The following is a 22,526-nucleotide window of genomic DNA, read 5'->3' as shown; positions in this document are numbered from 1 at the left end:
TTTCCCATAGATGTGTCTCAGGCCTTGGCAATATTCCTGTGGGAAGATCAATCAGAACCCAGGACAGGATGACATGCTGCATTTCTTGGGGGATCCAAGTTTTAATTAATTGTTATTCATAAACTAATTATTGGATTTACAAATGAGTTCTTGGGAAATTCATTAGCCCTTGGAAGCTGCGTGTCAGCCATTTTCTAGCAGGATGTGGGTCTGCTTTTCTTCGGGAGATGAAAATCCGTGCCTTGAAATGCAAAAGGGTTTTTTTCCCTGGAGCTCTGGGGCCCTGGCCAAGGTCATCCTGCACCCTCCCCCTGCGAGGTTCTGGCGTTTGGCCGGCCTCAAACTCGGGGTAAGAGCACCTTTGGGAGACAAATTCTGCACTGAATGGAGACAGGAGTGGAGTGTGTGCTCGGGACAGCTCCAGGAGAAAGCCGAGGAAAATGTGCATCGCTTTTAGCCGGACTCCTTCCCACAGGGAGCGACCCAGAGCCGGGTGGGAGCTGGGACCTTCCTACCTGAGCTGAATCCCAGCCTGGTTTGGGGTAGAAAGGACCTTAAAATCAACCTCTGTCCATGGGCAGGGACACCTCCCACTGTCCCAGGCTGCTCCAAGCCCCAATGTCCAGCCTGGCCTTGGGCACTGCCAGGGATCCAGGGGCAGCCCCAGCTGCTCTGGGCACCCTGTGCCAGGGCCTGGCATCCTCACAGAAGGTGCTGAACAGGAATCAATGGAATTCTGAGGGGCAGCTCCGATCTCTGCTCCCTGGGACAGGGACAACACCCAGGGAACGGCTGAAGCTGTGTCAGGAGAGATTTAGGTTGGATAAAAGAGAAAGGTTCTTCCCCCAGAGGGTGCTGGGCACTGCCCAGGCTCCCCAGGGAATGGGCACGGCCCCGAGGCTGCCAGAGCTCCAGGAGCGTTGGGACAGCGCTGCCAGGGATGCCCAGGGTGGGATTTGGGGTGTCTGTGCAGGGCCAGGGGATGCACTGGGTGATCCCTGTGGCCCTTTGAAATCAGGAAATTCCACAGTTCCGTGAACAGAGGGACAGCCCTCTCCCCCCTCTAAAGACAACTCTGAATTCTATTTTTTGGTGTGCCTGCATTATTTTACCTTTTTACCTCCTCGCTCCGCCTTCCAAGATTTTGCCTCACTGCTGGAAACTGCCAGCTGTGCAGGCCAGATAAATCTGCATCATTTTCATCAAGCAAAGGAGAGAAGAAATGTTGATTGCAGGTTGATTTGGGACCTGGGTCCTTGTGCCAGTGCCTCGGCAGTGGGGAGAGGCTGCACGGGTGCGCCTTGCAGTGAAACATTGCAGCCCTGCTGTGGGCTGCTCTTTTTAGCAGCCTGTCCTCAGCCAGGGGTATTAATTGTTTTCAAATATCTGAGATGTCTGAGTTGTTCTTGCCTGAGGTGACAGGGAATTCTATTAAACCCTGTCAATTCTATTAAATCCTGTCAATTCTATTAAATCCTGCCTGTTCCCATCCGGGCGCTAATGCAGGGATGCCTCTGACTCGTGGTTTGTAACTGAGAGGGTTTGAAGGTGCAACTGCCTGAAACCCTGGAAAAAGGGGAGTCTTTGAAGAACATTTATCTCCTGACCACATCACTTTTCAACCTGGGACTACATTTGGGAATTCAAAATTTGCTGGGATGAATGTTCTGAACGGAGCTTCCCAGAGCCCTTCCAGGCAGAGCCAGAGCTGCAGGAGTCAAAGGTGATATTACAGGGAAAATCCCAGTTCAAATTAAAATCAAAAGTTCCTATCAGTGCTCCTGAAGTGGATGAAAAATGTCCTTGTTTGTCCTTCTGGAGTCTGCAGAAGCAGCAGAAATCCGTGTGCACTGCAAACCTCTGTGATTTGTCAGCTCTCCCAGAGCCCAGCACTTAATGGATGGGAAAGCAGAGCTGGCATTTCTAATCCAGTCCCCTGGATGTTCAGGGGAGGGAAATGTTGGCTTGGGAGCATCTGGGAATGAAATGGGGGTCCGGGCACTCTGCTCCTGTCAGGGAATTGCTTTCTCTGCCTGTGGCCCATCCTGGCAGCTCCCACATTTCCTTGCCAGGTGTTGGATGTCCATGAGGAAAACAGGAAGCTTCTGCTTCCCCGAGAGAACAGGAAGGTGTCAGAAACTAAACAGAAGCTTAATTCCCCACTCTTCTTTAACTCGGGCTGCTTCATCTCTCTCTTTTACTTTCTTTTAATTTTTTTCCCAGCTGAAACTATTTACTGATTCACAAAAAGTTCTGAAAGTGCACTTTTTAAGCACATCCACTATTTGTCAGGGGAAGCAAAAAGAAAAAGAAAGCCGCAGAACCAATGCAAAAAACCAGCCAGCTGTTGGGCTCACATTCTGCTTTCAGGCCCTACCTGGGATTGCCTGGTCTGGGGCAGCCACCACAGACACCACAGCTTTTTGGGGGGGTTCCTGTCACACGTGGCTTCTGTGGCCATATCCCTGAAGCACCTGAAGGGCAGATTTTACCCTGTGATCGATTCTCAGGTCACGGGGATGTTTTTAATCCCTTTTTGGCACCGATGGGTGCATTTGAAGAGCAGGATCAGGAGCTCCTGGTGATGCCAGGCTGTTCCCACCCCTCTGAGCCTCACACTGACCCCCTCTGATGGATGCAAACTCTGAAGGAGATGCAGAGGATGCTTGATCTTGCTGGAGACGGTGCCCTGAGGGAGATGCTGCCCATTAATGTCCCCCAAATTCATCAAACAAGGGGATTCAGGGGGTCACACACCCCAGGACAGCTAGGGCAGGGGTGGCAGGAGCAGAGAGAGGGGGTGGTGGCACTTCTGTTGGAAAAGCCTCCCCAAAACGAGGGGATAAAGGCCTTTTTAGAGGGGAAACCACACAAGGAGCAGCTGAGGGCTCTCGGTTTGTTCAGCTGGAGGAGACTGAGGGGAGACTCATCCCAGTTACAGCTTCTTGTGAGGGGAAGAGCAGGGGCAGGCGCTGAGCTCTGCTCTGTGACAGGGACAGGACCTGAGGAATGGCCTCACCCCTCCCCCTGGTGTCAGGGGAGGGCTGGGGTGGATTTTGGGGAAAGGTTCTTCCCCCAGAGGGTGCTGGGCACTGCCCAGGCTCCCCAGGGAATGGGCACGGCCCCGAGGCTGCCAGAGCTGCAGGAGTGTTTGGGCAGCGCTGCCAGGGATGCCCAGGGTGGGGTTGTTGGGGTGTCTGTGCAGGGCCTGGGGCTGCACTGGGTGTTCCTGTGGGTTCCTTCCAGCTCAGGGGCTGCACTGGGTGTTCCTGTGGGTCCCTTCCAGCTCAGGAAATTCCATGAAAACAGCCTTTAAACGGGAGTGCAGGGAGGGACCCTGCACTGTGCAGCTCCTTTAGCCTGAGCGTGGGAAGATTCTTCAGCTGCAGTTGATTCCCACCTGCTCCTCACACACCTGAGGCCAAACCTGCTGGAAAAATGGATTCCTGGCTCAGCGCAGGCTTGGAGGAGCCTTGAGCTGAATGTTTAAACACTGCAGCCCATCCACAGCCAGGGCCACTCTCGCCATGAGCGAGGAGTGACTGATAAGCAGAGAGAAAGCCAGCAGGGAACAGTCCTGCACCCTCTGCTGAGCCCTTGAACTCCTTCAGAAGTGCTGGGAGAGCAGAGCAACCCTCCCTGCTGCATAAACCCGCACAGAGGAAGGAATGACAGCAGCTAAAATGGGCTTTTTTTTAACATACCTGAACTAAAATTAGCAGCACCCAGTGAACAAATCCCTGGTGCTGCTCTGAAACCAAGAAAAACCCTGCTCAGGCTGAGCCCCAGGGCCGGGGAAGGTGCAGATGTGGTGGGAAGAAGCCTCTTGTTGCTTTAATAAGAAAAACACTCTGAAAGCAGCAGCTCTGCTCTGAAAGTCATCGAGGACAGCCCAACCTGGGATCCTGCAATGGCTTTTTTTAATGTTTTATAAACACCTGTCCCAGCATTAGCAGCGTTTTGGAAGAGACCTCCAGGAACAGAAAGAGTCAGGACACATTGCAGATGAAAGGGAGCAGAATTAGAAGAGATGGATGAAAATACTTATGCAAATGAAGCTTTCAAGCCCGTCAAGAAACTCACCACGACACTCATTTATTACTTTATTAAGACAGCAGATGGCAAACTGCTAATGAATGTGGAAGCCATCAAGAATTTTTATAAACAAACAGAAGGAGGAGGCTGGGAGGGAGGAACAGCTGGGTTTGGCTCCAGGGCCAGACCCAGGTAAAGCCGCGGGATTTGGGAACAGCAGGAAGCTGGAGGGGCCCGAACCAGGGTGATGCCTGAGGAGGTTTGGTGGCAGCACTTCCCAAAAAAGGCTCCTGGGATGATGTGATCAGCGCCCTGCCCTGGTGGGCACAGAGCAGGAAGGGAAGGCAGAGGGAGGAGAGGCAAACCAGAGCGCAGGGCCATGAGCCAGCTCCCATTCCCAAAGCACACGCAGCAGTTTGAGGGTCATGAAGCACCAAAAAAGGTTCAATAACAGCTGCAATCAGGCCTCGGGCAGCTCTGCCCTGTGCTGAGCCCATCAGGCAGAGGCTGAGCAGCAGCACAGACACCAAAGCCATGGGAGGTGCCCCCAGAGCCACCTCACAGGACAGTGCTGGCCCCCAGCCCCACTCCACAGCTGGCCAGGGGTTGCTCCTCAGCCTGGCCACTCCCTGCAGCTTTTCACTGCAATCACCTAAAGGTGCATCAAACACCGCTCCTGTATCAGCAAAATCCTAAATCCTCTGAGGATCCTCAGCTCCTGGCCTGCAATGCAGATTTCCCTCGTTTGACCACTTATCTGCTGGTTTCATCCCAGCTTTCCTGACCAGTTGATCCATGGATATCATGCAGCCCAAGAGGCACTGAAAGTCTCCATGGAAATCTGCCATGAATCTCCATCCTGGGGAGGATGGGCTGTAAAACCTTCAGCAAGGTGAGTCCTATCCTGTTCCACTAAAAATCAGAGGCACAGACAGGCCATTGAACCCAGGTGAGACCTCCCTGTTTGGGGACAACCCCAGGGAAGGCTGATGGCTTTAAAGCAAATGTCATTTGGGCTCCATAATGAGTATAACAGGTCTCAAAATAGGGATAGAAAATCGAAATACTGAAAGAAAGGAGCATTCCACACATTTCAGAACACACCTTCCACTGTGACATGGCATCTTTAAGCCCCCTGTGACAGCTCCAATGCTCAGGAACATCAAGGGAGGCTTTATCTGATTTTTCTCTGGCTCTTCTTTGTCACCAGACAGGTGAAGACAAAGCACTTCTTGTGGCAGCACAGCATGAGATGCAAATGAAACAAAGATCAGCATTAGCAACACAAAAAGGCAGAAGCCACAGGACTTGCAGATGGAGATTTTGTGGAGAACAATCCTTAATTCAAGAGAAAAACCACTACAGAGTGTTGGTAGCCATAAATCACCCCCAGAGCTCCTTAGGAGAATTCCAGACAGGAAAACAGAGACTTGCAGCCCATCAGCAGCCCCTTGGGAATGCCAAAAAATGCAGATTTGCTGGAGAAATGGGAGTCACTGTGGTGGGAAACACCTGAAATGTAAGGGAGGGAATCACCTCTACAGGGCACGGGTGACTCAAACCTGTAAAGGGCATAGAATGAACAGGAATAAATAGGAATAAAAGGGGTCGAAATGACTCTTCCCTTGTAAGCTGTTGGCTTGGAGAGAGAGCACAGTGGCAGCAGCTCCTCGGGAATAAACGTGACACATTTATAGGTGATAAATGTGTGTGACACGTGGCAGGGGTGGAGGTGGTGGCCCAAGGTTTGTCCCCAGTGCTTGGAGACCTCCAGGCTCACTCAGGGTATGAAAAGGATCTGCTCTCCCAGGAGCTGGGAAAGGGCCTGGAGCAGCTCATGCAGAGGTTGCTGATGCTCCAGGAGGAGGCTGAGCCAGGAGGGATCAGAGCTCAGGAGCTGGCTCAGGAACCTGCACGTGCTCTCAGTGCCCCGTGCAAATCAGGGAAGCAAAAGCAATCCCATAACCAGTCCTGGAGTAACTGGGGGATGCAGCCAGGCTGGGAAGGGCAGAAGGCTTTTCTTGCACTCTAATGAGCTGATCTGACATCTCATTGCTCGAGCTGACACTTATTTCTGGAAATCTCAGCTTGTTTTGTTGCCATCAGCCAGGCCTCCCATAATTTCCTCAGATTTCTCCCTGTCAGGTCACTTCAGAGTTTCTTTGAAATAAAGACAGCCTTGTAAATAAATGGAGGCCAAGGCACTTCCCAGGGAGATGAGACAAGGCCTGTCAGGAGAAGAAATGAGGATTTGGAGCAGAGTCAACAAGAAGCACGTCTTTTGTTGCAATTGCTAACTAAGTGTAATTAACTTCCTGATGAGGTGCAGGATCTTAAGGACTGATTGGAGTTATAGACTAATCATTATTCATGAGAAATTAAAAGATACTACTTACAGGGAGCTGAATGCTTAAAAAAGCCTGTAAAAGCTCACTGAGGCAAACACATCCCTGATCCAAGGCTATGGGTGAGCTGTTGGATGGATTCCTCCTGGCCAGGGTGGGGAGAGGAGAGGAACCAGCTCCCCTAAATTTGAATCCCTGAGTGAGGCTCCAGGGGGAGGGGGGTCCATCCCATCCCATTTCAGAGCTGTGCTCCATCAGTGACCCCCTTTTCCAGGATAACACCAATCCTGTGTTGTGCTCCAGGATTCTCCAGCGTCATTCCAGGCAGGAGAGCGGTCCTGGCTCAGAGCCCACGGCCAGGCTCACCTGAGGCAGCAGTGGCTTTGCTCTGCTCAGTGCAGGAAAACACCCAAAGCTTAATTCATCCTTCAGCACCAGCAGCTCCCCTTTCTGCCCACAGGGAATCAGCCTGGACTGTCCCTGAACTGGGCTACCACTCCCCTGGCACTGGCACGAGAGTTTTTTGCCTTCCATACTATCCTGATCCTCACATCTCTGGGTCTTGAGGATTGTGGCACCGTTAGGAATTCCCCACGTTTGTCCTTAATTCCAGCATCACAAACGAAAGGCTAATCAGCAGCAGCATCCAGAGTCTCCAGGCCTCCTGCAGCGCTGAGCAGATCCAGGGCAATTGGAGCTGTCTGCGCTTGTTCCTTGCAGGAAGCTCTGGCTGATTATTCCTGAGCTGCTCCTTTTGGGCAGGGTCTAACGGGAGCTCTGGGGAGTGCCTGAGTTCCCCGGCAGCTCCGGGAGCCTCTGGCAGCCTGACAGGGCCTCTGGCAGCTCCAGGTGTTCACAGCAAGTGTCAGCTGGAGAAAGAAATCATTAATTTGGAAGGGACTGACCTAACAACGCAGGCAGGGCTTTTCTGGCCCTCGTGCTGCTCACCCAGGGAAATGAGTCAGCAGAGGAGAAGGAATTGCTTTATGTGCACAACACCTGAGCTTGGTCCCTTGGAAATGAGCTGTTCCCATGGATTCCCAGCCCCCAGGAGCTCCCTGCATCTCTGTGACTCATCACAGCCTTACCCACAAACAGGCAGCCGGAGGGGAGATGAGTTTATCTCTCCAAGTCCTGGAGCAGCTCCCTGGGAACGCAGCTGAACGGGAGGGTTTGAACAGCCCTGGAATCATGTCAAGGAGGGATTGTGTCAGTCTGAAAAAATACAGCCCAGTTCTGGGTGTTTGGGCAGGTCTGTGGAGGCTCCAGCTCTGGATGTGTCCACTGGACACTCCCGTATTCCTGCAGAAGGGAGCAGGTAAGGGGTGTGAGGAAGGAGCTGTGCAAACCAGCTCCAAGGCTCTTCTTCAGTTTTCCAGTGCCAGGGAAGCCTGTTCAATCTCCCCCCTCTGCTCACCAGCCAAGAGAAAGGAAGGATCCTCCAAAGGAACTGCCAGCACTCTTCTTCCCACTTGGTGTTTCCTTCCTGGAACAGCAGTCCTTGGGCTGAGCAGGGATTGGGAGCCACGGGCTCAGGGAATCCCAGTGCTGTGAGAAGGGTCAGGCATTCCCCAGGGCCGCTCCCGTGGTGCAGGAGGGCAGGGCAGCCTGAGGAACACTGGTTTGGCACTCCTTCCTTGTCCCCTCTGTGACAGCCCCTCACTGCAGGGGCAGTGGAATTCACCTTCCCTGCCCTTCACATCCATCTCCCACAGGGCAGGGACAGTGAGAGGGGACAGTCCTGCCCCAGTGAATGCAAGGACCGGGTGTGTGATGGCAGGACAGCCACCAGCACAGGGAGCTGGGAATAATCCTGGAGAATGCCCTTAATCCCAGTCCCTGCTGGTCTGTCCTGCTCCTGGAATTCTGTAAAACTCCATCCTCCTCCCATCCCCTCCTTCTCCTCTCTGTCCTGCCACATTTGTTGTCTCTAAGGTGACACCAGAGATGACTGTGTTGGGAACAAAGCACATCCCTGTCCTTAAGCAGTGACAGCCCCACCGTGGCTGGTGAAGATGTTGAATTCCTGCCCCAGGACCCACCAGAAAGGGCTGAATCCACCTGGGAAATAACTAAATAGTCCTGTTGTGCCCCATTTGGGAGGAGGAAAGTAAATGGAGGTGTGGTGACACTAAATATATTAAATAAATGTGTTTAGTTTTGCCAAGTTGCTCGATAAAGAAATGGAAACCCAAACAAGCAGGAGATTCAATTCCAGTCCCATCATATTGTGCAGAAATGCACTGAACTGGCATTTTTATAAACAGAGAGATGCCTCTGTTACCAGAAGGTATCAGCAGGTGGAGGAGCAGGTGTATATAATGAGAGTGAAATTCTGGGAATGGGAAGTTTATGAAAAAACAAAATGAAAACCCAAGGAAACCAGAGATCAGTTCTTTCCTTCCTGAGGCATTTTTGAGGCCAGTGTTGAAGCACAGAATCCCAGATTGGTTTGGGTTGGGAGGGACCTTAAATCCCACCCAGTGCCACCCCTGCCATGGGCAGGGACACCTCCCACTGTCCCAGGCTGCTCCAATGTCCAGCCTGGCCTTGGGCACTGCCAGGGATCCAGGGGCAGCCACAGCTGCTCTGGGAATTCTATTCCAGGGCCTGCCCACCCTCACAGGGAAAATTCCTTCCCAATATCTCAACCTAAACCTGTTTGTTCTCTGTCAGTTTGAAGCCATTCCCTCTGTCCTGGCCCCCACTATCTGTGTTCCATGGAACATTCCCTGGAAGTGTTCTCCAAGCTGGGATTTTATCCCTCTCTTCCTGGGGGACTGATGCAAGCCCCATTTCTCCTTTCAGAGCTCACCCACTTCCACAGTCTTGGCTTTGCCATCTTGCTGCAGGCAGGGATATCCCATTCCACGCTGAGGGGCTGGATAACCCCCCCGCCCCGTGCAGCAGGGAATGAATCAATAGGATGGGACAGGCAGGGATGGCAGTAACTGGACAATCAGAAAGCTGGAAGTGACACAGGCAGAACTCCCAGAGGAGCCAGCCAAGAGCAATCCGTGGGTCGGGTTACAAAGGAGCTCCTGGAAATGGAGATAACAGATGTGGGGAGAATGGAGCCTTTGTCAGAGCAGATAATTGGGATGTTCAATGGCTCCATGGAAGTCCTGCACTCCTAATTGCCGCAGCACCTGCGTTCTCTGGCTGGCACAGAGCTCCAAAACTTCAAGGAGATTAAAAAAAAAACACAAAAGGCTGAAAGTTTCCTGGCTTGCAGGCAGCTGCTGTGTTCAGCTTCCTTGGGATACTGTGCAGGGACAGCTCGGAGCCATCCCAGCAAGGGCACCGGGCACCTGCTGTGCTGTGGGCAGCAAGCAGGAGATCCCACTGGGCGCTGCAGAATGAGCTAAAGGTGGAATTTTTCTTCTTCCAGTCGGTCAAGGAGGCAGCTCCTGAGGCAGGACTCTCCCTGTTTTCCACTGGAGTGGGATGTTCTCCCTCAGAGAGGCACTGTGTTCCCACAGGGATTGACTGGGAAGAAAAGCAGCAACCCCCAAACCCTCAAAGCCTCCCCAGGTGTCCCTGAGCAGTTTGGAAAGCCCAGGACTCCTGGAATTCCGTGCAGCTCTGCAGAGCTCCGAGGGGTGCAAGCTGCCAGCAAAAATCATCCTGTTTTAATGAGTTCCCTTCATTTCCTTAAACTTTATTTGCCATAATCCCCTCTAATGAGTTCCTTCTCAGCAGGATGAGGGTTGCAGACAGTGTTGAGCTCTTGGCTCATCCTGTTAGCACAATAGAACACGAGTTGAAGGTGTGGGCAGTGTGGGTCAGCTCATGGGAAGGAGATTTTCTGTCCCCAAGGGAAGTGCCAGTGCCACCAGTGCCTCTCAGGAGATCCCAGCGGGAAGGAGGCCCTGGAGCTGTGCCCACCCTGCTGCACTGGTCCCGTTCAGGGTCGCTGGGGGGGATCTGGCAGAGGATGGGGCTGAGGAGGAGCCTGTGAAGCATCAAGCAGCTCGTGGGTAGAACCTGCTTTGAGTGGCTGCACTGCTGCTGCCACAGCCCCTGAGCTGCCCCAGGGCCACTCTGGACTGCTGGACACCCCAGGACACCCCTGGAAAACTCCAGCCCACGGAAATGATCCTCTAGTTAAAAAGGGAGCACTAAGGCTGCCTTTCAGCCTTCAAAGCATTCCCATATATCCAACAGATCCTGAATCCAGCATCCCAGGCGTGTCCAGCTCAAGATTTCCTCAGTCTTTCAGGCTTTCCTTAAGCCTTTTCTCTCGGAGCCTTTCCAGGATCCCCAGGATGTGCCAAGCACAGCCCCCTCTGCACACCCACACGTGGGCTGGCTTTTCATTTCAGGCTGTGCTAATCCCCAGATCTTCCTGCAGTCATGCAGAGTTCAGGAATATTTTATTTATCAGAGGATTGGACTTCAAAATTTAACCTTTCTGTGCCTTGAAAGGTGTCCTCTGGAGGTGACCCTTCCAAACAGACTTGGCTGCCTCAATACAGGAATATTCTTCCACTTCCTCATCAGCTTTTCCCACTTCTGTCAGCTCCCATTTATAGGAATTTATGTGTCAGGTCATCAAGGGAGACCTGGCGGGTTCTTATTTTTGTTCCAATTAATTGCAGCCTATGGAGGGGCTTCTTAGATTTACACACTGGCTTTGGATGGAGTTTTAAGCTTCCCTTTGGATCAGGTGAATCCAAGGAGATATAAACCCAGAACAAATCTGGGCAAGACTGTTAAACCATTTATTTATTTTTTCTCCATCAGATTAGGCTTTTTCCATGGATAGGCTCTTGTGACAGCACCTGAGCTTAGAAGATCTTCGTGGCCCAATTGATGCAGTGACCAGCCCAGTGCTTGGATGGGGCTTGTGCTACCCCAAACCTACTGTAAATATCCCAAATCTACGGCAAATATCCCAAATCTGTTACAAATATCCCAAATCTACGGCAAATATCCCAAATCTGTTACAAATATCCCAAATCTACGGCAAATATCCCAAATCTACTCTACCAGTGCGTGCCAGAACCTCTCCACTGGTTGCAGTGGTCACTCACTGGTCAGACACAGCCTGAGGAACAGTTTGGGGATAACAGAAGGTGCAGAGAGGCTGGGAAGAGCCTCAGGAGGGAGCGCAGGGCTCACTCAGGAACGAGCCCAGCTTGGGGGCTGCCAGCTCTGGCTTCCCCCCCTGCCTGTGTGGGGTTCCGAGAGAAGCCCAGTGTGGCTCCTGCCCTGTGCATTCAGTGGGATGGAGCAGGATCCAGGGGGAAGGGACTCGGTGGCTATTTGGAGCAGCTGGAGGCGTGACAGCTCTCGGGGAGAAGCCAACAGGAGCCCCCAGGTTTCTCACCCACCTCTGCATCCATGGGAAATCAGCCTCAGAGCCCGGTCCCTGCTGGGAATTTCCCTTCCAGGCACAGCTCTGGACCTGCTGCTCCTCACAGGAGCATCCCTGGCTGTGCTGCTCGGCTCAGCACCACCTCCACCTGCTGAAGGTTCTCTGTCTGCAGGGGAAGAAATGGTTTGGCTGAAAATCGGCCCAAGGGTTTGATCCCAATCCGCTTTCTGGGACAGAGAGATGAGCAGGGGACAGCCCAGGGATGGCCAAGGCATCAGAGCAATGTCACACGGTGCTGAACCTGCCCCAGGCTGGGAACAGCAAAGGACCTTTTAGTCCTCTGAAACATCACAGCAGGTCCCCAAGCTGTCTTTGTAGAGAGAAAGGGGACAAGGGACTCTTTCAGGGCTTCTGTGGCACTCTCTGTCTGGTCTTTGTGCTCCTCATCCCTGGCTCAAGCCTCAGAGGGCTTCACCCCCCACTCCAGCTCAGGGCCACACTTCCAGCAGGATTTTTTATACTGGCTTCATTCCTCCGAGAGTATCAGGTGTTTTCAGCTCCATCATGGATAAACCTCGTCCCTGGCAGCCAGGGGAGAGGGGAAGGGGTCACTGAGGGGCTGGGGGGTTGTGCCAGCCTCCCCCTCGCAGCTCCTGTGGAAGAAGATGAGGCCTCGATGTTCAGCTTTGTGTTTTGCTCCTGAAGGACATTCCCATGTCAAGGCAGAGCATTTGTGCTTCCAGAAACAGCTTGGGTCTGCTCTCTCTGCTCCCTCAGCCTCTGCAGAGCTTTCTGGGCTGGGTTCCTGCAGGTTCCATTTTATTTCTTAGGCATTTTTAAGCAGATTTATTTTTTATTTTGTTTTCGGTCCCCTTGTGAAGGAGAATTCGGAGAGCTGAGGACTGCCTTGGCATAAGGAGTCTTCCCACATCTCCTGGCATGTTTTCCTCCTCTGTCTTGGTGAGGCAGAGGGAAGGAATTGCTTGGTTGAGAGTGCTGGGTTGACAGTTGGCCTTGATGAAGAATCAGAAGTGTTTTCCAACCTTGCCAATGCCGTGATTCTAAGCAGGGAGCCTGGAGGAGCCTGGAGGAGCCTCTCTCTCTCCTGGCTCTCTGGACTGCTCTTCAGGCTTGGATGGGGAAAAACCCAGAAAAACCAGCCTGGTTTGGGGACTTTCAGCCTGAATCCAGACTAAGGAGCTCGGTGAAGGCAGGAAATTGTCTGGGAATTGATCATTCTTACACTGATGGTTATTACACTGCTCATCAGCACACTCCACAGCCTGGTTTGAGCTGTGTTGACCTCGAGTCTCCTGGACTCAGCATGGACCCTGCTCAGCATGGACCAGAGACCAGGCCCAAGGAGCTTTTTCCTGTGGCGTTCAGTGGCAGCCTGTGAGGTGGGGAGGCCCTGGATCCCTGGCAGTGCCCAAGGCCAGGTTGGACAGGGCTTGGAGCAGCCTGGGATAGTGGAAGGTGTCCTGCCCATGGCAGGGGTGGGATGGGTGATCCTTAAGTTTCTCCCCAGCCCAAACCATGATGGGACTCTGGATCTCTGGACAATGACCCCTAAAGGCTGCACAGGCCAGAAATGAGCAGCAGAGTGTCCCTGAACACATGGATCTGTCCCCAGTCCTGGAGTGAGCAGAGACCAGGGGATTCCCCTTGGATTCCCTTAGACTTGGCTGCCAGAAATGTTTTTTTTTCAAAGGCAGCCAGGCACATAAAAATGCAAATAAGTACCCGGTAGGATTTTTAAAAGCACATAATCCCTGGTAATTTTGTGGGAGGGAGGTGCCTGAATACAGATAAGGATCTGGCTGTAGGTTCCAGACATTTACAGAACCCATCCCAAGGGATGCCTCCCTACTCGGTGAGATACCTACAGAGCTGCTTCTGCCCTGGAACCAGTTTCAACACCAGTCTCTGCCGCTCCTCAGAGATGCTGCCGGGTTTCCCAAGGACTCCCGGCACACAGAAATCCCAAAGTTTCTGTAGAGCAGCATTCCCTGTGATTGCTGCAAGGCATGTGGCTCTGCCAGAGGCACAGTAACAGCTGAAAGCTCTGGCTTTGGAATATTCAAATGACATGCAAAATGCATGCAGAGGCATTACTCCTTAATTAATCTAAATAATTGACTATTTCAGAAGTGTGTCTGATCTCCTCCTGCAGCTGCCTCGTTTGCTGAGCCATTGTTCTGTGGACATCCATCGGAAAGGTTTGGGGAATGCACAAAATACGGGAGCGTTTGACAGTGGCAGGAGTAAATATGCTTTTTATCCAAGTCCTCCAGAAGCAATTAATTAACATTATAGCCTCTGAAAAGGGAGCTCTCCATAAATCACTGTCACTAAACCAACCTGCTCGGGTCTCTGCAACAAAAAAATAGTTGTTTTATGTGCACAGACATAGCTGAGGCTTCTATCCCTGGATGATCAAAGAGGGCTCGAATAAATACATTCCTTGGGAAAAAGAGCTCCCAGGCAGTTGACACTCCAACAAGACTTGGAGTGCATGTTTTCCATGCTAACAGAGCAAACGTCTTCATCCTCAGTGAGATTCTGTCTGCAGCGGGGGGTTTGTGAGTGTCCCACTCTGCCTGGGAGGGAGGGCTGGCTCCAGGGCTCCGTCTGCTCCACAGGATCCATAGGATCTGTAGGATCTATAGGATCTGTAGGATCTACAGGATCTGTAGGCAGCTGCTTGAGGTTTGATCCTGCCAAGAGCCACGTTAAAGAGCTGCACTTGGGTTGGAACAACCCCCAGGATCCATCCAGGCTGGGATGAGCAGATGGAGCAGCACCTTGTGGGTGCTGTGGGTGCTGTGGGTGAGAGCTGGGGCTGCCCCAGCCCTGACCACCCCATGCCCTGGGCTGAGCCACAGCGTGGGCAGCAGGGGAGGGGGGGCAGAGCTGAGCCCCCACCTGCAGAGCTGCCCCAGCCCCAGGGCCCAGCACAGGGAGGAGCTGGAGCTGCTGGAGAGAGCCCAGAGGAGGCTCCAGGATGAGCAGAGGGATGGAGCAGCTCTGCTGGGAGGAAAGGCTGCGAGAGCTGGGGGTGTTCACCTGGAGAGGAGAAGCTCTGGGGTGACCTCAGTGTGGCCTTGCAGGGCCTGAAGGAGCTCCAGGAAAGATGGGGAGAGAGGATTTCCAAGGGCTGGAGGGACAGGACACAGGGAATGGCCTCACACTGCCAGAGGGCAGGGCTGGGTGGGATATTGGGCAGGAATTGTTCCCTGGGAGGGTGGGCAGGCCCTGGCACAGGGTGCCCAGAGCAGCTGGGGCTGCCCCTGGATCCCTGGCAGTGCCCAAGGCCAGGCTGGACACTGGGGCTTGGAGCAGCCTGGGACAGTGGGAGGTGTCCCTGCCATGGCAGGGGTGGCACTGGATGGGCTTTAAGGCCCCTTCCAACCCGAACCACTCTGGGATTCTCTGATTAAGTGCATTCTCTTGAAGCTCATTTTGCTCTCTGATTTATAAGACATCTCCCAGTTTTCTTTGGGCAATTCAAATCTCTGAGAGGACTTCAACCAAAAAAACCAAACCAAGCAAAGAATTCCATTGATGAGACTGAGCCATGCAGGGTGAGAAACCCCCAGGGCCTGGTCTGGTTTGCACAGGTTGGGGGGTTTGCTCATCCTCTTCTTCATGAAATAACAGATTTAACCTAAAAAGTTAATCTTCCTTTTAGTTTTGTTGTTCTTCCCTGTTGTCAGGAGAATGGCACTGACTTGGAGGAAGGTCAAATGTTCATGATTTTATTTTCATGCCATAATATTTTTTCACCTCCCTTTTTATCATTTCAGCCCCTTTGTGATGGTATCATTTTCTTCCTTGCTTTGGAAGTACAGCCTGGTGGAGAGTCTGGGTAGGATTTACTGGAAAATGGAGAGTTTGGGTAGGATTTATGTGGAAATGGGCCTATCAGAATTTGTTACCTGGTGATACCAGAGCTCTCCTTGGTTGCAGACAAAATCCAGTCTGTTTTAGAGGCAATGATCCCAAGGACAGCCCTTCCCAATACCTTGGAAGGGGACATAAGTAAGGAAAATATCCTGGGTCCAGTGCAGTCTGTGGTGGGAAGAGGTTCCCAACTGTGGTCATTCAAACAACAAAATAGGAAGAATATTTTCTTCTAAGAAATAACTCCCAGCAAAGGAAGAGACTGTGATTTCTGAAGAGCTTCCATATGTATTTTAAACTCGGCTTTGGGAATCCAGCCATCTGTCCAAATATTGAAATTCCTCAGCCGTTTCAAGTGGGAGTTCATCAAGCAAAAACATCCAAGGGAGCTCCCACGCCTGCTGTGTTCCTGGGCTTGGGCCACAGCCAAACACCATTGACACAATTTTCTTGCTTTTGCATCTTAACATTTTTTTTTGTTGGCTGTGAATCATCTCGGAGTGGGAGCAAAACAGAGCTGTCACTGTGGCAGGGTCACGTGTCCTGTGGAGCCACTGCAGGTGAGGACAGCATTGTCCATGTGCCCATGGATGGAGAGAAGGAATATTCTTCACAGAGGCTCCTTGTCCCTCCAGGAAGCGCTGGAGAACCTCAGGAGGGTCTGGTTGCAGGGGCAAGGCCTGCTCTGCACCACTTCACTGCGTTTTCTTTCATACTTTACCTACAAAAGTTCTGGTTTGCTTTTCTCTTCCAAGTCTGGCTGTCATTTCAAGGTGAGGAAAATAATGAAAGTAGAGGAAGGAGAAAAGTCAGCCCAGAGCCCTCTGTGAGAGGGCTCAGCAGGGCAAGAACAAAATGCTCTCCTGGCAGCTTCAGGAAGGATCTGCTCTGGAAAGGTCACTCCCCTCCCAGCTGGAGCCGAGGTTTCAAAGCCATGACTGTGGAAGATGCTGATTTCCACAGCTTCTGACCCAGAAACTGAACCATTGCTTTCCCAGCCTGATCCAAAAATGCCATGACCGGGGATTGCAGGAGAGGCCAGGAGCAGCATGGGTGGAGATGTCCTTGACACTGCCATGGTTGGGAAGGGACTGACTGGGCCCAGGGTGAGAAACTGCAGGTCTGGAGGGGAATCGTGGCTGCTGCACTCACACAAAGGATGGCAAAGGATGAACAAGGTCCAGGCCTGGCAGGACACCTTGGTGAGTGGTGGGATTTCAACCATCTTCTCCCTCAATCCTGTATCCATCAGCCCTTCAGAACCTTTCAAATGTCCCTGTCCCAGGTCCTGGTGGGGGAAGACTTGTCAGGAGGCATGGGGACCTTCATCTGCCTCGAGTTCCCCAGGAATGGCTGCTGCGCCTGGCACAGCCAGGAGGAGGTGGGCAGACCTTCCTTGGGGGTTTCACTCAAGGCTTTGGATCTCCAAGATTTGGGATTTCAGGAGATATTTTTGGTCCAAGCCACAGAGGGTGGTTTGGTAGAATGCAGTGGATGAATAAGCAAGGAAGTCAAGGCTGGGACCTTCAGTGCCCCTGTCCTTTGTACAAGCCTGGCTCTGAGATATCCATGCCAGCAGCTGTTAGGCTTTTCCAATACTTTTTATCAAAAAAACTGGAAAAAGACCAAAGGATTAGTGGGAAGAAGCAAAGCAGCGTGTGACAGGCCTGGGAAGTTTCCTTGGCAGAGATCTCTGGTAATGGAGCAGACCAGGAGATCCTGGTGACACATCAGGCAGGGGGGAAATCACCCAGTTAGGGGGAATGTTCATGCCTGCCCTGGAGGCCACGACCTGGGGCTTTCCAGGTGTTTTGTCCAAGGGACATCTCTCCATAGCTACATTTAATCCCAGCAGTTTGCCTGGCACTGATGAACTGGCCTCCTGAAAGGCATTCCCAATCTGAAGCCAGGATGGAATTTTTGTGCTTTCCCACTTTTCTCTGCCCACCAGGACTCACTCTTCTTGCCCCCCACCTTGGTATTTGGCTTGGTTTGTTTTGTTCATAAACTCAAAATAAAAAGCTCTTCCTCATTTTGGTTTTTTTGAGGTTTTTTTTTTCAATCCGAGGATTTGGGAAGTTCGTAACATGTTAAATCTCTCTCTAATCTCATAAATATAAATGACAATATTGTGATGAACCAAAGAGGTGCAGACAAAGCAGGATCATGAAATCTGGGACTTTTAATGGATAATACATTCCTTCATCTGAGACTGATGAGGAGAACTTTGCTTTCTGTATTTTCTCTCTCATGAAGAACTGGGGATGAGAAAAATGAGATGCCTTCAATGCTGCTTTTATCCAGTTCCAAACATCCAGAACTGCTCACTTTTAGGGTGAGCAGTTCCTAAATTTTATATTCCTAAACTTTGGGCAAGGTCTGACTGGGACATGATGGAAAACCAGCACGTGAGATCTTATGGTCCCAGCTGTGAGGAACAGCTGGATCTGGCTAGAGTGGGTTTCATCCACTGCTTTAACCAATGTTTGGGAAGCCTCTTCACACCAATGTTTGCTGTCTTCCCTCTTTTTAATAAGGAACATCTTCCCTGAAGCAGGACACCCAGGGAGGGCATGTGCCAGTCCTTGGAAGTTTTTGGGATCCACAGAGGACCTGATCTGCTGTTGAAGATTGTCCTGCTCTGAGGGGAAGAATGGACCAGAGACATCCAGAGATCCTTCTCATGGAATCATGGAATATCCCCAGCCAGAAGGGACCCACAAGGGTCATTGAGTCCAGCTCCTGGTCAGGACACCCCAACAATCCCACCCTGTGCCTTTTCCATGAGCTTTCTCTCAGAACAAGCCAAGAAACCCTAAAACACCACCTTTCCATGGCCCTCTGGCCTTTCCTGGAGCAGGAGCTAAAACTGATGGAGGTATCAGCCCATAATTTATTGCCCGGAGCATCCCACCTCTCCAGCTTCATCCCAAAGGTGCCGTGGCTCCCTCTGGTTCTGGGGCACACTGGAGGTGTCTGCAGCCCGTCTCATCCCTCTCTGACCTCCTGCCTCGGGTCCTGACACAAGTCCCTGACAGGAGCTGCAGTGAGGGGGTACCAGTCTCTTCCCCCAGTGCCAGGATGAGAGGAAATGGCCTCAAACTGAGTCGGGGGAAGTTTAAACTGGATATGAGGGAAAGTTTCTTCGTGGCAAGTGACATCAGGCATTGGAAGGGCAGGAGTGGAGTCACCATCCCTGGAAGTGCTCAAAAGCCAGCTTGAGGACATGGCTCAGAGGTGAATGTGGTGGTGGGTGGATGGTTGGGCTTGACGACCCTAAAGTTCCATTCCAGCCTCAAGGACTCCTTGATTCTGTGATGTCAGCGAGGTTTGTTCCATGTCCCAGGTGAGGGCCTGCAGAGTGGGGCTTGACTTCTGCTTCTGAGAAGAGGGGAAGAACCTGCAGTGCCCAGAGCCCAGAGCTGGGTGCAGGAGGTACCTTTGGAAGCAGCTTGGAGCAGCTGCAGGATCCCAGTGCCGTCACTTTATGTAGCTCAGGCTTTGATGGTTTAGGTCTGAGCTGTTCTTTCTTAACTTCCTTTAGAGAAGGAGGAGAAGGAGAAAGGAGAAAGAAAAGGAAGGAGAACAATCCAAATGATTTTCCCTCTGTCTGCGGACAGCACAATGAACACTCAGCTGCTTCTGTACTGGATCTCTCACTGCATTTTAGCAGAGAAACTTCTCCTCCTCTGGATTTTGGTATTTCTGGGGATCCAATTGCCCTACCCTGGCAGGCAGGGGCACATGGAGCAGGCCCAGGATTAGGAATTCAAGGGAGAAGACCCAGAAGCCACCAGCTGAAACACCAATGTTTATGGACGGAAATCTGGCTGAGCTGTACCTTCATCCACAGAAATACTTCACGGGACAATTGCTATGTGGAATAAATTGCTGGGATCCTTTCCCATCTAATTACACCCCAGCCCACGGTGGGATGCTCAGGGTAATCAGGATCAAACACTGCACAGCTGTCTGACAGCATCAAAGACAATGTTTGATGGCCAGAAATCCATTCCTGAGCAGACATTTGTGCACTGAACCCGGCCATGAGATGAAATTCATTCCTCACAGAGTGGGCTCTGAAATCCCCCTCCTCCTCCTGCTGTACAAACACAGAATTTGCATTGATTCAGGAAGTCTTGCAGCCTTTGAAATTGTGTGTTAATTAAAAATGCTCCATTCTCAGGAGAACAGGGGGAAGGTTTGAGCAGGACTTGCCACAGATCTTGCTGCAATTACAGCACCAGATGCAGAGACTCGGGGGTGTCCCTGAGGGCACTTCCAGCTCTTTGGAGCATTCCTGGGAAAGGCAGGGAAGTGCTGACACAGCACTGGGGTCATCCCAAACTGCCCCTGTGCTCAGCAGTGCTGCCTTTAGTGTCACAATCATGGAATGGGCTGGGTTGGGAGGGACCTGAAAGTTAAGTGTGACTTTTCATCCCAGTTTTTAATGCTGATGCTTCCCCTTTGAAACAATAGGTCCAAAAATGGCCTTTCAGAGCCCTGCCCTTCCTCCATCCCTGCTGGCATCCTTTGGATGGGGTCAGGAGGGAATCTCCAGGGTCATGCCCTTCCTGAGATGTTCCAGTTACGGCCATTTCCATTTTTCCAGTACAAACTCATCCCAAAGCAGCTCAGTCCCTGCTCTCTGTATTTGCTGTCCCTCTCATTCCTGCACTCTCTTTCCAAGGAAGTCTTCACCTGCTTCTCTTGTGATTTCCAAGCATTATAAAAGAGGACATTTATTTCACATTGCAGGCAAACTTGTTTGGAGCAGCAACAATCGTAAGAATAGGCAGCAGCTGTGAAAAACATTTTATTTTCCTTCTGAATAGCAAAAGTTTCTCATTTACCTTCCAGCCACCCTGGGAACACGCTGCTCTGGAATTAAATACATGTTACCAGCAAAGAATCAGCGGGTCAAAGGAGGGATTGCTTCAAAATCCATTTCACTGCTTCCCCGCAAAATAAAGGACTTGGAAAATACTGCAGCCAGCTCTTCTGTAGTGCCCAGATTGGAATCAGCCTCTCCAATGCCACGGAGAGTTTCTCCCCAGAAGAAAACCCTGCCTGCTCTTGACCTTTGTGAGCTGACTGAACATGACCCAATTCTTCTGGAAGCCACCAGATGCCACCAGGCTTCCAGCAGCAGAGTCCCTCCTGCTGTGGCCTAGGGGGAGAGGTGGCACTGCAGCAAAGGAAGGCTGGGAGTGACCTGGGGAAGCCACCAGTGAGGTGGGGATGAGCAGCGAATCCTGACCCCACGTGCTGATGCAGCCTGACCCACAGCAAAGATTTGGGGTTTTAAAACAATCCTTCAGTGTCCAGGTCAAAGGCACAAAATGACCTTGGGTGAGTCTGTTTGATTAATAAGGAAAATGTCATTAGAAATGTTTCCCTCTCTCTGCATTTCTCTTTTTCCTCCCCTATTTTGGCTCATTGCAAAACCTGACAGTAATTTGCCACCACAGCGTTTTGTCAGCTGCTGACAGGATCTGCTGGATTTTCTGGGCAGCAGGCAGAGGTGCTGGCGGACCTGAAATGCTGCTTGGGCTGAAGGTTGCCCCTGGTTTCAATCAGAGCTGTGACCCAAAAGTCCCTGGGTCAGCTGGTGTGCCTCTGAACCATCCAGACATTGATTGTCCTTCATGTGCTGCAGAGCTTTGCTTTGGAGCCGATGGAAAGATGGAGAGGGACATTTTACACTGGCCTAGAGTGACAGGACAGGGGAGAGTGAATCTCAGAATTAACCACGTTGGAAAAGACCTTTGAGGTCATTGAGTCCAACCTGTGACCCATCACCACCTTGTCACCCAGCCCACGGCACTGAGTGCCACATCCAGGCTTCATTAAACACCTCCAGGGACGGTGACTCCGCCACCTCCCTGGGCAGCCCATCCCAGTGCCCAGCCACCCCTTCTGTGAAGAAATTCCTCCTGGTGTCCAACCTAAACCTCCCTTGGCACAGCTCAAGGCTGTGTCCTCCTGTCCTGTTGCTGGCTGCCTGGGAGAAGAGACCGACCCCCACCTGGCTGCCCCCTCCTGCAGGGAGCTGTAGAGAGGGACGAGGTCCCCCCTGAGACTTCTCTTCTGCAGGCTGAGCCCCTCCAGCTCCCTCCGCTGCTCCTCACACCGCTTGTGTTCCAGACCCCTCACCAGCCTTGCTGCCCTTCTCTGGACACTCTCCAGCATCTCCACATCCTTCCTAAATTGAGGGGCCCAGAACTGGACACAGCACTCGAGGTGCAGCCTCACCAGTGCCCAGTACAGGGCAGGAATCACTGTCCTGGTTCTGCTGGCCACACCATTCCTGATCCAGGCCATGTGGGCACACTGCTGGCTCATGTCCAGCCTGCTGTCCATCAGTCCCCCAGGTCCCTTTCTGCCTGGCCACTGTCCAGCCACTCTGTCCCCAGCCTGTAGCGCTGCAGGGGTTGTTGTGGCTAAAGTGCAGGACCTGGCACTTGGTCCTGTTGAACCTCACATTATTGGGTTTATCCCTTGGATCCAGCCTGGCCAGATCCCTGTGCAGAGCCCTCCTACCCTCCAGCAGATCCACACTCACACCCAGCTTGGTGTCATCTGCAGATTTCCTCATGGATCAGTAAATCAGAGTCATCCAGGGCACCCACAGCACAGCAAACACTCGAACCGTGGTCACCTTCTCCTGACTGACACCTTAAATCCAAGGTGAGCTGCCCTTCCAGCAGCCTGAGCTGATCCTCAGAGCCCAGGAGAGCAGCCTGCCCTGCACTGGGCTGGGCTGGGAACACTTAAAACTCTGGCCTTAACCAGCTCCACTTAACCAGTGTCTCTGGACACTGCCTTGCGCTTGCTGCCTTCCATCTCGGGGCTCCTTGCCCTTGTTAACACCTTGTTCACTTCCCCCGGCAAGCAGCAAACCAGGAGCATTCCCAGGGCAG

Source organism: Corvus kubaryi, unplaced genomic scaffold, assembly GCF_017639235.1.
Source record: "Corvus kubaryi isolate FWS band 111438036 unplaced genomic scaffold, C.kubaryi_AGA036_p1.0 37187, whole genome shotgun sequence".
NCBI classification, from domain to species: domain Eukaryota; kingdom Metazoa; phylum Chordata; class Aves; order Passeriformes; family Corvidae; genus Corvus; species Corvus kubaryi.
This window is presented reverse-complemented; position numbering follows the sequence as displayed.